The sequence below is a fragment of the Bos taurus genome, chromosome 4 (assembly GCF_002263795.3).
Source record: "Bos taurus isolate L1 Dominette 01449 registration number 42190680 breed Hereford chromosome 4, ARS-UCD2.0, whole genome shotgun sequence".
NCBI classification, from domain to species: domain Eukaryota; kingdom Metazoa; phylum Chordata; class Mammalia; order Artiodactyla; family Bovidae; genus Bos; species Bos taurus.
Window position 1 is genome coordinate 59,735,589 of NC_037331.1, and position 15,478 is coordinate 59,751,066.

Consider the following 15,478-nt stretch of genomic DNA (forward strand, 5'->3'; position numbering starts at 1 on the left):
ATACTGGGCCAAATTACTACCACGGAAGAAAAATAAAACATCCGGATTTATAGCAGAAAACTGAGATAGTGGTGCAAAGAAGCAGAGATGATACATGTTAATAATTACCCACAAATGCTGCAACTATTACTGTTTGTGCACTCCACCGCACTATACAGGCACAGAGCCCTGAATTTTCCAAGCAGGTAGTATTTCAAGGAAAAGAGGAGGTGTTTTTGTTACATATTCTCATCTTAATATTTTTCTTTGGAAAATGGTTAAATTTGGGATGCAGCTCTATGAATTCGGTGAGTCAATATTTCCAAAGTGATTCAGTCTCAGAGAACCAGGTCTTACAAAATATGATAAGCTACACTGTAGATATAGACACATAATGGACGGGTGCATGAATATTTAGAAAGAAGCCACTATTCCTTGAGCACTTTCTATGCCTCAGACACTGCACTAAGTACTTTGCATAGTAACTGCTCACAATAGAATTATTTCTCCACTTAAAAAGTGTTCAAGCATCAAGGTTTATTATTGTACCAAGGTTAAATGGGGGCCTCTTTGGTGGCTCAGCAGAAAAGAATATAACTGCAATGAAGGAGACTCAAGGGATGCAGGTTCCAGCCCTGGCTTAGGAAGATCCCCTGGAGGAGGGCATGGCAATCCACTCCAGTATTCTGGCCTGGAGAATCCCATGGACAGAGAAACCTGGCGGGCTGCAGTCAACAGGGTTACAAAGAGTCAGCTACAACTAAAGCGACTCAACACACACCCACATAAATGTGGGCAGACTAAGAATCCAACCCAGGCTTGTCTGTTTGCAAACCATGTAGTTTATAAAAATCATTGCATCATGCTCTGTCTTACAATATTAACAATTATGTAGGAAATGTTTACTGGGTACAAGTGTGTTTATACTTTGATTACTTGGTAAGTGTTTCAAATACATGAGCTCATCTCAGCTAAGGATTGTTTTACACACGTGGTTCAGAGAAGCCAATATTAAATTGACTAATGACTACCAAACCCTTGGAATCCTTTGTGGAGTGTGCAAATTTAATCACTTGGAAAATATGTCTTTTAAGAGTTTTAATAATCCATGCTTAAGAAAGATGAAACAATATCTTTTGTTTTTAGCTTTTAGATGAGGCAGCTGCATCATAAAGAATTCAGTGATTTGCAGAATCTCCTTAGCCAGTCAGTGGTAAAGTCAAAATTAAAGATTGCTCCTGGGTCTGAATCATGCTGTTCCTCTGGGCTGTCCTCTGGGTCGCTCCTCACCTGAGGAGGCTGCAGTCAGCCTTTGTTATTCCACTGCCCATGAAGCTCCCATGACTTTCACATTGCTTTTCTCCTCTTGGTGGTCTCCAAGGAGACCAGGAGCACCCAGGAGGATGCTGCCTGGAGAAAGAGTGCCTCACTTCTAATATACAATAAGACCTTGATGGGTCTGTCGGCAGCAAGAATTTTTTCCATGTGAGGCCTGTGTGTGTGTGTTTTGTTTTTAATAAAAGACACTTTGGGGGGGGGATAATATGCTGGCTTGACTTCAGCTTAAAAAATAAGCTTTTCAACTTGTAATCTAAACGACTCACCAAAGATATGAAAACCTAATAAAAAATTGATGATAAAAGACTCATAAACAGAACCTGTCCTGCATATACATGGGAGGACCCAAGGGAAAAACCAAAGCTTTGCGAAGAAAATCTACAAAAAAAAATGCAGCCACTTCTGCACACAGGAGAAGTGCCTGTATTGTGAGAACACAAAGACCCGCTTCCTGACTGGCCTTGGCAGAGGAGGACATGCATTCTTATTACCATGACACTGGGTAATGTGGGCTGTTAGCTCATACAGGGGGCAAGGCAAGGGCCAAGCACTGTACCGAGCCAAATGGACAGTATGGACAGGATGACAAAACAGCTAAGAAAGCTTATGCAATCCTTGTGCCTACGAAGTTTAGTAAAAAATTACACATATTTAACCTGGTAACCTGAATTAGCTACCTTTCCTGATCGGTAAATTTTGGTAAAAATAATAACTACAATGAGCTGTTGGGAGAATTTAAAGAAACTATATGTGTGGTGTGTATTATACATATAAATACATTACAAATACTATGTACATATAAAGTACTTAACAGCGTGCATTCATTCATTCAAACACACAGTAAACCCTGGATTCCTAGATTATTTTGGTTCAGCCCTCTTTCCTTATCTCAACCTGATTTTTGGCCCAATGCCTGAGATAACTCTGAAATCCATTTTTCTATTTTGATTTGGATCTAAGATATATTTTGATGCCTTAAAGAAAGTATCACCGTCTCTCTTCTCCTGGAAGAACAATGACTTAGATTTTTCTATCCAATCTTAGTAACCTGCTTCTCAAAACTATAAACAGTAGGAAACAGAGGGTTTCAGGGCAAACAGAGATGAGTGAAAAAGCATTCCCCGGAATGCATGTTGCTCTCTTAAAACTCTATCTTTTTCTCCTGCCAGCTGCTCTGTTCATCAGCCCACAACATTCCTTCATCTCACTGAGTATTTAACAGCCAAGCTGAGTTGGTTATCTCTGTGTTATGGTCTGCATGTATTTCCCAGGTTAGAGTTACCTATAATTTGCAATTATGGGTAATGCCTGACGTGGCACCTCCAGGTGCTCGCCCCCTGTTCTCTGCTGCAATGTCTTGATGGATGATGTGGTTTCCATCTCAGCTTCTTTAATACACACTCTGCCACATTGCCTGTCACCTCCTAGGGACTCTTCCCTCACCCCAGTCTCTGCACAGTCTCACCTCTTAGTTAAGTCCTGTGCAGCCTTCAGACCTCAGTCAACTGCTTAGGAGAGGTGGGTCCCCTTGCTATACACTCTAAAATCAGAAAGTGTACCTTTTGTTTAACTTGTCACAAGTTACAGTTATATATATTTGTATGTGTGTGTGTGTATGTGTTTGATAAACGTCTGCCTTCTCCTCAACACCATAGGTTACAGAACAATAAAGGCTTTGTTTTCTTCTCCTTTATGTCACCTCACTGACTACAGTGCCAGGCACATGGTAGGCAGGCATGCATTTGTTGAATGAATAAAGTATTGGTGTGTTGCATGTGCTAACTTGCTTTAGTTGTGTCTGACTCTTGGTGACCCTGTGGACTGTAGCCTGCCAGGTTCCTCCATCCATGGGATTCTCCAGGAAAGAATACTGGAGTGGGTTGCCATTCCCTTCTCCAGGGGATCTTCCCAACCCAAGAATTGAACCCAAATCTCCAGCATCTCCTGCATTGCAGGTAGGTTCTTTACTCACTGAGCCACTCAGAAAGTCAAAAGTATTGGTAATGACCCACTAAAAAGAATCATTCTCATAAATATCCCTAAGCCTCAACCCCCCATAGGGTGATGCTAAAATGTCCCCATAAGAGGGGAATTCACTGGAACAGTGAGGAGAACAGCCAGGGTCTTAGGGAAAATCAAGGATGCTTTTCGGATACCTTATGGTCAATCCTTAGGTTAGACCTATGTTACATATGGAGAAGGAATTGGCAACCCACTCCAGTACTCTTGCCTGGAAAATTCCATGGATGGAGGAGCCTGGCAGGCTGCAGTCAGTGGGGTTGCAAAGAGTCGGATACAACTGAGCAACTAACAACACAACAACACATGTTACATACTACGTTGTCTGGTGGCAGCATGCATACACCACCCAGGATAATATGAGTTGTTATCTCTGTTCTATGACTATGTAGCCTGCCCTTCTGAACAACAGCAGGCACCCAGAAGGGGAAGGGCATCCCCGCCCATAGCTCTCAGGTGATATGCCAGGCATGTTGCCTATGCCATTTCCTTGAAGGGAAGGATGTAATTCTCTTTATTCTGTGTTCTGTAGGTCAGTCTAGGATGTATAGCAAGCATTGTGTTCTATATATTAATTCTTGTTAAAGAAACTGCATGCATGAAGAGAAGGGTCCTAAGACATGCAGGCAGCCATAGACAAGCAAAATTAATGGTGACTTATGAGGACAAGTTTTATATATATGTGATTTAGAAGAGAGAACTGTAGCTGGAATAAAATGCTGATTTTTTTAAATTTGCTTAGTGCTACAGTAGAAAGAATTGAAGTAGAAGGCAAATAAGAATGTGTGTTAATTAATCACTGAGATAAGTTCTTAGCTAACTGAAAAAATAACCAGATTTGAATAGGTAAAAATAAGGAGATGCTTGTCATGTGGTGCTTGCCTCTAGAGACATTGCCTAAGAAATCTGTTTGGCTTCAGCATAGGCAAGCCCTCTAAATTTTGTTTATTTGTTCCAACAATGGAAAATTTCAAATAAACACAACAGTAGAAAGACTAATACAATAAATCTATGCACCCATGGCTCAAACGTCGATTGTTTTAAATATATGAAAAATCTTCCATTTATACCCCCAACCATTTCTCCCATAACACTAGATTATTTTGAAGCAAATCACTGGTATTACATTATTTCATCCACATATGTGACAGTCTTAATGATAATTACTCTTCTTTTTAACATAATCACAATACCATTGTTGTACTTAAAAATTATAATTCCTTAGTATCTTAATACATACTCCAAACTCATATCACATAAATATCTTTACTGCTTATTGGTTGGTTGGCTAGTTGGTTGGTTGTTTCTGTGTTGTTACTGCTTGTTTGTTTTTACAGTTGGCTCGTTAGAAGCAAAGTCCAGAGTCCATAGCTTGCATTGGTTGATGTATCTCTTATGTGCACGTGTGAAATGTGCTAAGCCATTTCGGTTGTATCTGACTCTTTGTGACCCTGTGGACTGTAGCCTGCAGGCTCCTCTGTCCATGGGGACTCTCCAGGCAAGAATACTGCAGTGGGTTGCCATGCCTTCCTCCAGGGGATCTTCCTGACCCAGGGATTGAACCCGTGTCTCCTTTGCAGGCAGATTCTTGAACACTGAGCCACTAGGGAAGCCCTGATACATCCCTTACATCTCTTTTAATCAATAGTTCCCCTCTCCTTTGTAATTTTATTTGTGTTTTTATTTTATTTATCTTTTGAAGAAGCGGGTTGTTTGTTCTGTAGAGTCTCTCATTTACTGTATTTCGCTGATATGTCACTAGGGTGCTGTTTAACATGCTTTTCTATCTCTTGTGTTTCCTGTACAGTTGTAGGCTTTATAGGTTTGTTTTAAATGTTTGGCTAGAATACTTCATAGCTGGTGTTTTGCACTTTCTTTTACAGCACTTTAAGAGTCACAGAGTAACTGTCTCTTTTTTGTTATGTTAAAATTAATCAGTAAATCCAAGAGTTGCCCACCTGAGCAGTTCACAATAAAGATTTTATTACCTTTTCACCAAATGATTTTAATAGTCTTTGCCTAGATTCAGTTTTCATTCAGTTCAGTTCAGTCGCTCAGTTGTGTCCGACTCTTTGCGACCCCATGAATCACAGCACGCCAGGCCTCCCTGTCCATCACCAACTCCCAGAGTTCACCCAGACTCACGTCCATCGAATCAGTGATGCCATCCAGCCATCTCATCATCTGTCGTCCCCTTCTCTTCCTGCCCCCAATCCCTCCCAGGATCAGAGTCTTTTCCAATGAGTCAACTCTTCGCATGAGGTGGCCAAAGTATTGGAGTTTCAGCTTTAGCATCAGTCCTTCCAAAGAAATCCCAGGGCTGATCTCCTTCAGAATGGACTGGTTGGATCTCCTTGCAGTCCAAGGGACTCTCAAGAGTCTTCTCCAATACCACAGTTCAAAAGCATCAATTCTTCAGTGCTCAGCCTTCTTCACAATCCAACTCTCACATCCATACATGACCACAGGAAAAACCATAGCCTTGACTAGACGGACCTTTGTTGGCAAAGTAATGTCTCTGCTTTTGAATATGCTATCTAGATTGGACATAACTTTCCTTCCAAGGAGTAATCGGCTTTTAATTTCATGGCTGCAGTCACCATCTGCAGTGATTTTGGAGCCCAAAAATGTAAAGTCTGACACTGTTTCCACTGTTTCCCCATCTATTTCCCATGAAGTGATGGGACCAGATGCCATGATCTTCGTTTTCTGAATGTTGAGCTTTAAGCCAACTTTTTCAGTCTCCTATTTCACCTTCATCAGGAGGCTTTTTAGTTCCTCTTCACTTTCTGCCATAAGGGTGGTGTCATTTGCATATCTGAGGTTATTGATATTTCTCCCGGCAATCTTGATTCCAGCTTGTGTTTTCTTCCAGTCCAGCGTTTCTCATGATGTACTCTGCATATAAGTTAAATAAGCAGGGTGACAATATACAGCCTTGACGTACTCCTTTTCCTATTTGGAACCAGTCTGTTGTTCCATGTCCAGTTCTAACTCTTGCTTCCTGACCTGCATACACATTTCTCAGGAGGCAGGTCAGGTGGTCTGGTATTCCCATCTCTTGAAGAATTTCCCACAGTTGATTGTGATCCACACAGTCAAAGGCTTTGGCATAGTCAATAAAGCAGAAGTAGATGTTTTTCTGGAACTCTCTTGCTTTTTCCATGATCCAGTGGATGTTGGCAATTTGATCTCTGGTTCCTCTGTCTTTTCTAAAACCAGCTTGAACATCTGGAATTTCACAGTTCACGTATTGCTGAAACCTGGCTTGGAGAATTTTGAGCATTACTTTACTAGCATGTGAGATGAGTGCAATTATTGAGCATTCTTTGGCATTGCCTTTCTTTGGGATTGGAATGAAAACTGACCTTTTCCAGTCCTGTGGCCACTGCTGAGTTGTCCAAATGTGCTGGCATATTGAGTGCAGCACTTTCACAGCATCATCTTTCAGGATTTGAAATAGCTCCACTGGAATTCCATCACCTCCACTAGCTTTCTTCGTAGTGATGCTTCTTAAGGCCCACTTGACTTCACATTCCAGGATGTCTGGCTCTAGGTGAGTGATCACACCATCGTGATTATCTGGGACATGAAGATCTTTTTTGTACAGTTCTTCTGTGTATTCTTGCCACCTCTTCTTGATATCTTCTGCTTCTGTTAGGTCCATACCATTTCTGTCCTTTATTGAGCCCATCTTTGCATGAAATGTTCCCTTGGTATCTCTAATTTTCTTGAAGAGATCTCTAGTCTTTCCCATTCTGTTGTTTTCCTCTATTTCTTTGCATTGATGGCAGAAGAAGGCTTTCTTATCTCACCTTGCTATTCTTTGGAACTCTGCATTCAGATGCTTATATCTTTCCTTTTCTTCTTTGCTTTTTGCTTCTCTTATTTTCACAGCTATTTGTAAGGCCTCCCCAGACAGCCGTTTTGCTTTTTTGCATTTCTTTTCCATGGGGATGGTCTTGATCCCTATCTCCTGTACAATGTCATGAACCTCATTCCATAGTTCATCAGGCACTCTATCAGATCTAGTCCCTTAAATCTATTTCTCACTTCCACTGTATAATCATAAGGGATTTGATTTAGGTTTTCATTAGGGGTTGTGAAATGTTGGTATTCTAATTTTGTCATTTTTTTCTGCATTTATCATTTAAAACTCTTTTATAAAGAATATTTTATATCAATGAAGTTGAATATGTGTGTATATATAGTCTTTATTAGGGTTTGTATACCAGGATAATTGCTTTTCCTTTGTTCAGTGCTCAGAATGAATTGATTCCTGAGCATCTTCCAACAGCGATCACACGTTTGTTTTCCTTCAAAGTCTTATGAACTCATGGGTTTAAGCATGTTGGATGTGCTTCAGTTCATTGTATTATTATCCCTATTGATGGTTCAATTTTACATTTTTGAGACAAAATGGAAGCCAATTCAAGTTGCCTCTTGAGTCCTTTTGATATGGCTCCAGTGATTTTCAATTTTCTCCTTACTTTCAAGATTGAAGTTTCAGGCTAATTTTGTACATTTGCTGCCACAGACCTGGTATCAGCCATCTCTCCAAAGAGCTCTTGTTCCTTTTATGGAAATGAGTATTTAGGGACTACAGTCTGGATGTTTGGGATGATCTTTGCTCTGAGTTAATAATTTTTTCTAATCTTTTTCAGTGGATAAACTTAGAAAATATGTAAATTTAAAGAGAAAACTAGTCAGCTTTTTATAAAGTTTGTATTATCTCCAATTCAAATTTTGGCCTATGGGTTTTTACACAATTTCTTTGATTTTAAATATTGACTCTTAACCACATTAACATAATTACTTATTTACTTTATCCTAGTGTGTATATCTGGAGAAGGCAATGGCACCCCTCTCCAGTACTCTTGCCTGGAAAATCCCATGGACAGAGGAGCCTGGTGGGCTGCAGTCTGTGCGGTCGCTAAGGGTCAGACACGGCTGAGCGACTTCCCTTTCACTTTTCACTTTCATGCTTTGGAGAAGGAAATGGCAACCCACTCCAGTGTTCTTGCCTGGAGAATCCCAGGGACGAGGGAGCCTGGTGGGCTGCCATCTATGGGGTCGCACAGAGTCGGACATGACTGAAGGGACTTAGCAGCAGCAGCAGCAGCAGCAGTGTATATATATACATATATGTGCATGTATCAAATTACCATGTTTCACAACCACTGGAAATAATTTTACTCTTATTGGCAAAACCACCAACTCAATACACAGTTTCACTTGTGTCATTTTGCCTTTTAGACTTCAACTTAATTTTGTTCATAATAATGTAAAGAATATACATGATTCCAAATAAAATCCACTAAATAAAATACATGTAAAGAAGTCTAACTTTTGTCTTTATCCCTTCCAATCTATTTTTCTTGCTCCCCCTAGAGACAGCTATTGTTAGATTTATCCTTCCATTGGTTTTTCAGTTCAGTTCAGTCGCTCAGTCGTGTCTGACTCTGTGACCCCATGAATCGCAGCACACCAGGCCTCCCTGTCCATCACCAACTCCTGGAGTTCACTCAAACTCATGTCCATTGAGTCGGTGATGCCATCCAGCCATCTCATCCTCTGTCATCCCCTTCTCCTCCTGCCCCCAATCCCTCCCAGCACCAGGGTCTTTTCCAGTGAGTCAGCTCTTCGCATGAGGTGGCTGAAGTATTGGAGTTTCAGCTTTAGCATCAGTCCTTCCAAAGAACACCCAGGACTGATCTCCTTTAGGATGGACTGGTTGGATCTCCTTGCAGTCCAAGGGACTCTCAAGAGTCTTCTCCAACACCACAGTTCAAAAGCATCAATTCTTCAGCGCTCAGCTTTCTTCACAGTCCAACTCTCACATCCATACCTGACCACTGGAAAAACCATAGCCTTGACTAGACAGACCTTTGTAGGCAAAGTAATGTCTCTGCTTTTTAATATGCTATCTATGGTCATAACTTTCCTTCCAAGGAGTAAGCATCTTTTAATTTCATGGCTGCAGTCACCATCTGCAGTGATTGGTTTTTAAATATAAGCAAATGTAGATATATATTTGTATCCTCTTCTTTCTTAGGTAAAATGTAGCATAGTTTATAAGCTTGACTCCAGATTGCTTATTTTCATTACATGAAAAATTATAGAGATCCCTTTTTAGTGATACATGGAGAGCTTTCATGTGTTTTTTATGTTGCATGGTCCTGCAGTGTCCTGAACTACTAGGGCTTATGCCTCTACAACTTATATTTGGTTGGTTCTAAGCTTTTGCTATTAGAGACAGTGCTTCAATAGATAGTCTACATTATATATTCTTTTCATTTTTTTACTAGTGTATTTTCTGGTGGTGGTTTAGTTGCTCAGTTGTCTCTGACTCTTGTGACCCTATGGCCTGCAGTCCATGGCATTTCCCAGGCAGGAGCACTGGAGTGGGTAACGTTTCCTTCTTCAGGGGATCTTGGGTCTCTTACACTGCAGGTGGTGTCCTGCATTGCAGGCAGATTCTTTACTGTTATTTTCTGGATAGATTATTAAAAATGGGATGGCTGAGTTAAAGGGTAAATGCATATGTAATTTTTTCTAAATATCACCAACAGTTAATGAGAATTTTTTGTTTTCTCTCAGCCTGCTGACAATGCGTGCTGTCAAACTTTTGGATTTTTGCCAGTCTGCTATGTGAGAAATGATACCTCAGTGAAATTTGAATTACATAGCTCATATTCTGAGTAAGATTGATCATCTTTTCTCACACTTCAGGACCATTTGCATTATTTTAATTTTTCTAAATATTTTCCCTTTCTATTCTAGAAGTCCTTTATACATGAGGTGATAAAAGTTGAAGTGTTTTTCCAAGTCAATCATTTGTCTTTTTACTTTCTTTATCATGTAAAAGTTGCTTCTGGAATTTGAGTCATAAGTGGAAAAATACTCCACATTCCTAGTCCATAAAGGACTTCATCCATGTTTTCTTCTAGTGTTTAAATAACTTATCACATTTAACTTTCTAATAAATTTGAATTTATGTTAGTACATAGTAGAAGAATAGATAGATTGGTCTCTTTCCAAATAGGTATCTAGTTTTGTCAACATCATTGATTAAAAAGTCCATCTTGTTCTTCCTCTTTGTTCGTCTTCCTGTTTTTTTCCTTTCCCTCCGTTTTCAGAACGATACACTATCAAAACCATTTAGTGGGATGTGTCCTGGTAAGCCGGAGAAGGCAATGGCACCCCACTCCAGTACTCTTGCCTGGAAAATCCCATGGATAGAGGATCCTCGAAGGCTTCAGTCCATGGAGTCGCTAAGAGTCGGAGCACCTTCACTTTCACTTTTCACTTTCATGCATTGGAGAAGGAAATGGCAACCCACTCCAGTGTTCTTGCCTGGAGAATTCCAGGGACGGGGGAGCCTGGTGGGCTGCTGTCTATGGGGTCACACAGAGTCAGACACGACTGAAGCGACTTGGCAGCAGCAGCAGCAGCTCCTGGTAAGCACAGAGTGGCAGAGTCTGAGCAGAATGAGAAGACTCAAAAATGAAAGTTCCCACATATAATTGTATGATGAAACTCTGAAAATTTCATTGATATTGATGACCTTTTAGGAAAAACAAGAAACCAAATTAAAACAAGAAAAAGAAACCTAAACTGACCAATAATCATGGAAGAAAAAGATGAAGCTGTCAAAACATAGAAGCAGCTGCCCCCAGGGAATCATTGCTCAGGGAAGTTTGTTCAGATCTTAAAAAAATTTGTCCTTGCTATTTAGATTTCTTTTGAGCTTAAAAATCTACCTTATTTGCGGGGAGCGAGCTCCGCCTCTGGCAAAGGTCATGAGGAAGGAGGCTTGGCATACGCAAAGGCGGGATCAAGCCTCAGGAGTCTCCCTGGAAATTCTCGAGCAATCTACCCCCAAAACCAGAGTCTGCCTACTTTCTGCTTTGTGCTTTCACCTACACCTCTGACTTTACGGGGGGCTGTCCCCCACTACCTCTCTGAAAAAAGTTAGCTTACAGCTCCAGTTAATAATTCCTGGGTGTGACAGTGTTTAACCTACAAACTCCTTTGGAAATCCTCTAGCCTGCCTGAATAGGTTTTTCCAGCCACATGTGATTGTTCAGAGCCTCCCAACTGTGAGAGGCAGGAGATGTTCTAAACTGTGTAAACACAGATTCTTTTGAATAGTTAAAAGATTGATTAGAAATTGTATTGGTGAAGGGATTTTCACTTGTTGGGCCAATGTTTGCTGCTAAGTTTCCATATCCCTTACCTGCTGTGTCCCTGGCAGTGTATTGATTAATATAATTGGTGTAAGTAGTAGCTTTAATGTTTGTAACCTGGGACCCTTGAGTTAATTCTTTTTCTTGTTATAGCCCACCACACCTTTGCGCTGTAGGAATGCAACTTTATCTAATGCTTTTGGAGGGTGGCTCCTGACCAATCACCTTTAGAGAAAAATAAGTTTTCTGAAGAAAAGGTCTTAAAATGTTAACAGGCCTCCGGGCCAGAAGATGATGCAAATCACCTAACTTTTGCATATGCTAAGTTTGCAAGAAGAAAGCCTGGCTTGCTGCCTGACTCTACCCCTTCCCCCATTATCCTCTATGCATAACTTAAGGTATAAAAACTACTTTGGAAAATAAAATACGGGCCTTGTTCACCGAAACTTGGTCTCACCATGTCGTTCTTTCTCTTACCTTCTGGCTGAATTATTCAGCCTCTTTTCTCCACTGAATTTCCTCACTGAGCTATCCTTATTTCAGCCTCTTTTATTCACTGAATTTTACTGAGCTACCCTCATTCTATTACTCTTTATATCCTTAATTAACATTTAATTAAGCAATTGTTTCCTGATCTTCGCCTACGCCGTCTCTCCTTCGAATACCCTGGATCAGCCGGGGCTGGTCCCCGGCACTTATTAATGTTAAAAAGCTAACATAATCCTGATTACTAACTCTAATAGAAAATAACATAGAAGGCAAAACCAAAACATATTGCATCCTGAGCACAGCTGAGAGGAGCTACCCTATGTCCAAGGTAAGGAGCTGCGGCTGCGCTTTGCTGGAGCAGCCCTGAAGAGATATCCCACGTCCAAGGTAAGAGGAAACCCAAGTAAGATGGTAGGCACTGAGAGAGGGCATTAGAGGGCAGACAGACTGAAACCACAATCACAGACAACTAGCCAGTCTGATCACACGGACCACAGCCTTGTCTAACTCAGTGAAACTAAGCCATGCCATATGGGGCCACCCAAGACCATATGGGGCCACCCAAACTAAGCCATGCCATATGGGGCCACCCATGACCCAAGATGGGTCATGCTGGAGAGGTCTGACAGAATGCGGTCCACTGGAGAAGGGAATGGCAAACCACTTCAGTATTCTTGCCTTGAGAACCCCATGAACAGTATGAAAAGGCAAAATGATAGGACTCTGAAAGATGAACTCCCCAGGTCAGGTGAGTGCCCAATATGCTACAGGGTATCAGTGGAGAAATAATTCCATAAAAAATGAAGGGATGGAGCCAAAGCAAAAACAATACCCAGTTGTGGATGGGACTGGTGATAGAAGCAAGGTCCAATGCTGTAAAGAGCAATATTGCATAGGAACCTGGAATGTCAGGTCCATGAATCAAGGCAAACTGGAAATGGTCAAACAGGAGATGGCAAGAGTGAACATCGACATTCTAGGAATCAGAGAACTAAGATGGACTGGAATGGGTGAATTTAACTCAGAGGACCATTATATCTACTACTGTGGGCAGGAATCCCTTAGAAGAAATGGAGTAGCCATCATAGTCAACAGAAGAGTCTGAAATGCAGTACTTGGATGCCATCTCAAAAATGACAGAATGATCTCTGTTCGTTTCCAAAGCAAATCATTCAATATCATGGTAATCCAAGCCTATGCCCCAACCAGTAATGCTGAAGAAGCTGAAGTTGAACCATTCCATGAAGACCTATAATATCTTCTAGAACTAACACCCAAAAAAGATGTCCTTTTCATTATACGGGACTGGAATGCAAAAGTAGGAAGTCAAGAAACACCTGGAGTAACAGGCAAATTTGGCCTTGGAGTAAGAATGAAACAGGGCAAAAGCTAACAGAGTTCTGCCAAGAGAACAAATTGGTCATAGCAAACACCCTCTTCCAACAACATAAGAGAAGACTCTACACATGGACATCACCAGATGGTCAACACCAAAATCAGATTGATTATATTATTTGCAGCCAAAGATGGAGAAGCTGTATACAGTCAGCAAAAACAAGACTGGGAGTTGACTGTGGCTGAGATCATGAACTCCTTATTGCCAAATTGAGAATTAAATTGACTGTCTGAGGAGGCCTTACAAATAGCTGTGAAAAGAAGAGAGGTGAAAGGCAAAGGAGTAAAGGAAAGATATACTCTTTTGAATGCAGAGTTCCAAAGAATAGCAAGGAGAGATAAGAAAGCCTTCCTCAGGGATGGTGCAAAGAAATAGAGGAAAACAACAGAATGGGAAAGACTAGAGATCTCTTCAAGAAAATTAGAGATACTAAGGAAATATTTCATGCAAAAATGGGCTCAATAAAGGACAGAAATGGTATGGACCTAACAGAAGCAGAAGATATTAAGAAAAGGTGGCAAGAATACACAGAAGAACTGTACAAAAAAGATCTTCATGACCCAGATAATCACGAAGGTGTGATCGCTCACACTAACCTAGAGCCAGACGTCCTAGAATGTGAAGTCAAGTGGGCCTTAGGAAGCATCACTATGAACAAAGCTAGTGGAGGTGATGGAATTCCAGTTGAGCTATTTCAAATCCTAAAAGATGATGCAATGAAAGTGCTGTACTCAATATGCCAACAAATTTGGAAAACTCAGCAGTGGCCACAGGACTGGAAAAGGTCAGTTTTCATTCCAATCCCAAAGAAAGGCAGTGTCAAAGAATGCTCAAACTACCACACAATTGCACTCATCTCACACACTAGTAAAACAATGTTCAAAATTCTCCAAGCCAGGCTTCAGCTATACGTGAACTGTGAACTTCCTGATGTTCAAGCTGGTTTTAGAAAAGGCAGAGGAACCAGAGATCAACACTGGTTTCATCCTTGGATCGGGAGAATCCCCTGGAGGAGGGTATGGCAGCCTACTCCAGTATTCTTGCCTGGAGAACCCCATGGACAGAGGAGCCTGATGGGCTACAGTCCATGGGGTCACAAAGAGTCAGACACGACAGAAGCGACTAAGCATGCACACGACATTACTTTACATTTCAGAAATTCAGTTATCAATATTATAATTTCATTTAAATGTATTAATTACTTGAGAATTTCTCAATGTCTGGTGGAATCTAAGGTGATTGGATAAGAAAAAGGGGAAGAGCTGATTTGAAAAAGGTCAAAGAAATTTCCTGGTTGCAAGTCTTCTCAGTGCCTTTAATTTGTTCATGTACATGAAGGAGTAATTGTCTTCTGCCTTTCCAAATTTAGTTGATTATAAAATCTTCTTTAATGTTAGAAGTAATGTCTTTATAACTCAGTTTGAGAAATACTCCACCTGTCAATAGAGTAGAGAGGGAAAGCAGGTGATCATTTTGATAGATGGTACAACAACGAATAATGAAATTCAAAGTTCATTTTTCTGAACAACTTTGGAAAACAGAAACTGGAGTGTACCTCAAAACTAAGAGGCAACATGAAATTTCACAATGATGGATTAGAGGCATTTTTGCTAAAGTCAGAAAGAAAAAAAAAAAAAGAGTACGCTTATATAAGAATGCTTATATATTCCCACTGGGGTACTGACGCAAGAAAAGAAATAACAGGCACAAATACAGAAGGGAAAAATAATGTAATGTTAGTTTATAATGACTGGTTATCAGGAAAATAATTCAAAGAAGCCAACCAATAAATTTTGAAATCATAAGAATGTTCAACAAGGTAATCACCAAAGAAAAGATCAAAAGTATATTAAAAACAACAAAAAAAAGCTATTAGGAAATGGAAAAAATTTTCCAATATTCAATAACCACAAAAAATAGGAAAGAAACAAAAGAAATATCATGGACCTGAATAATATGTTTCAGCTCCAGTGAGGGACATAAATGAAGGTTCAGATAGCTGGAGAGACAACATGAGTCTGAGAAAACAAATATCAAGTTATCTAAAGAAATGCAGTATAAGAAAAGC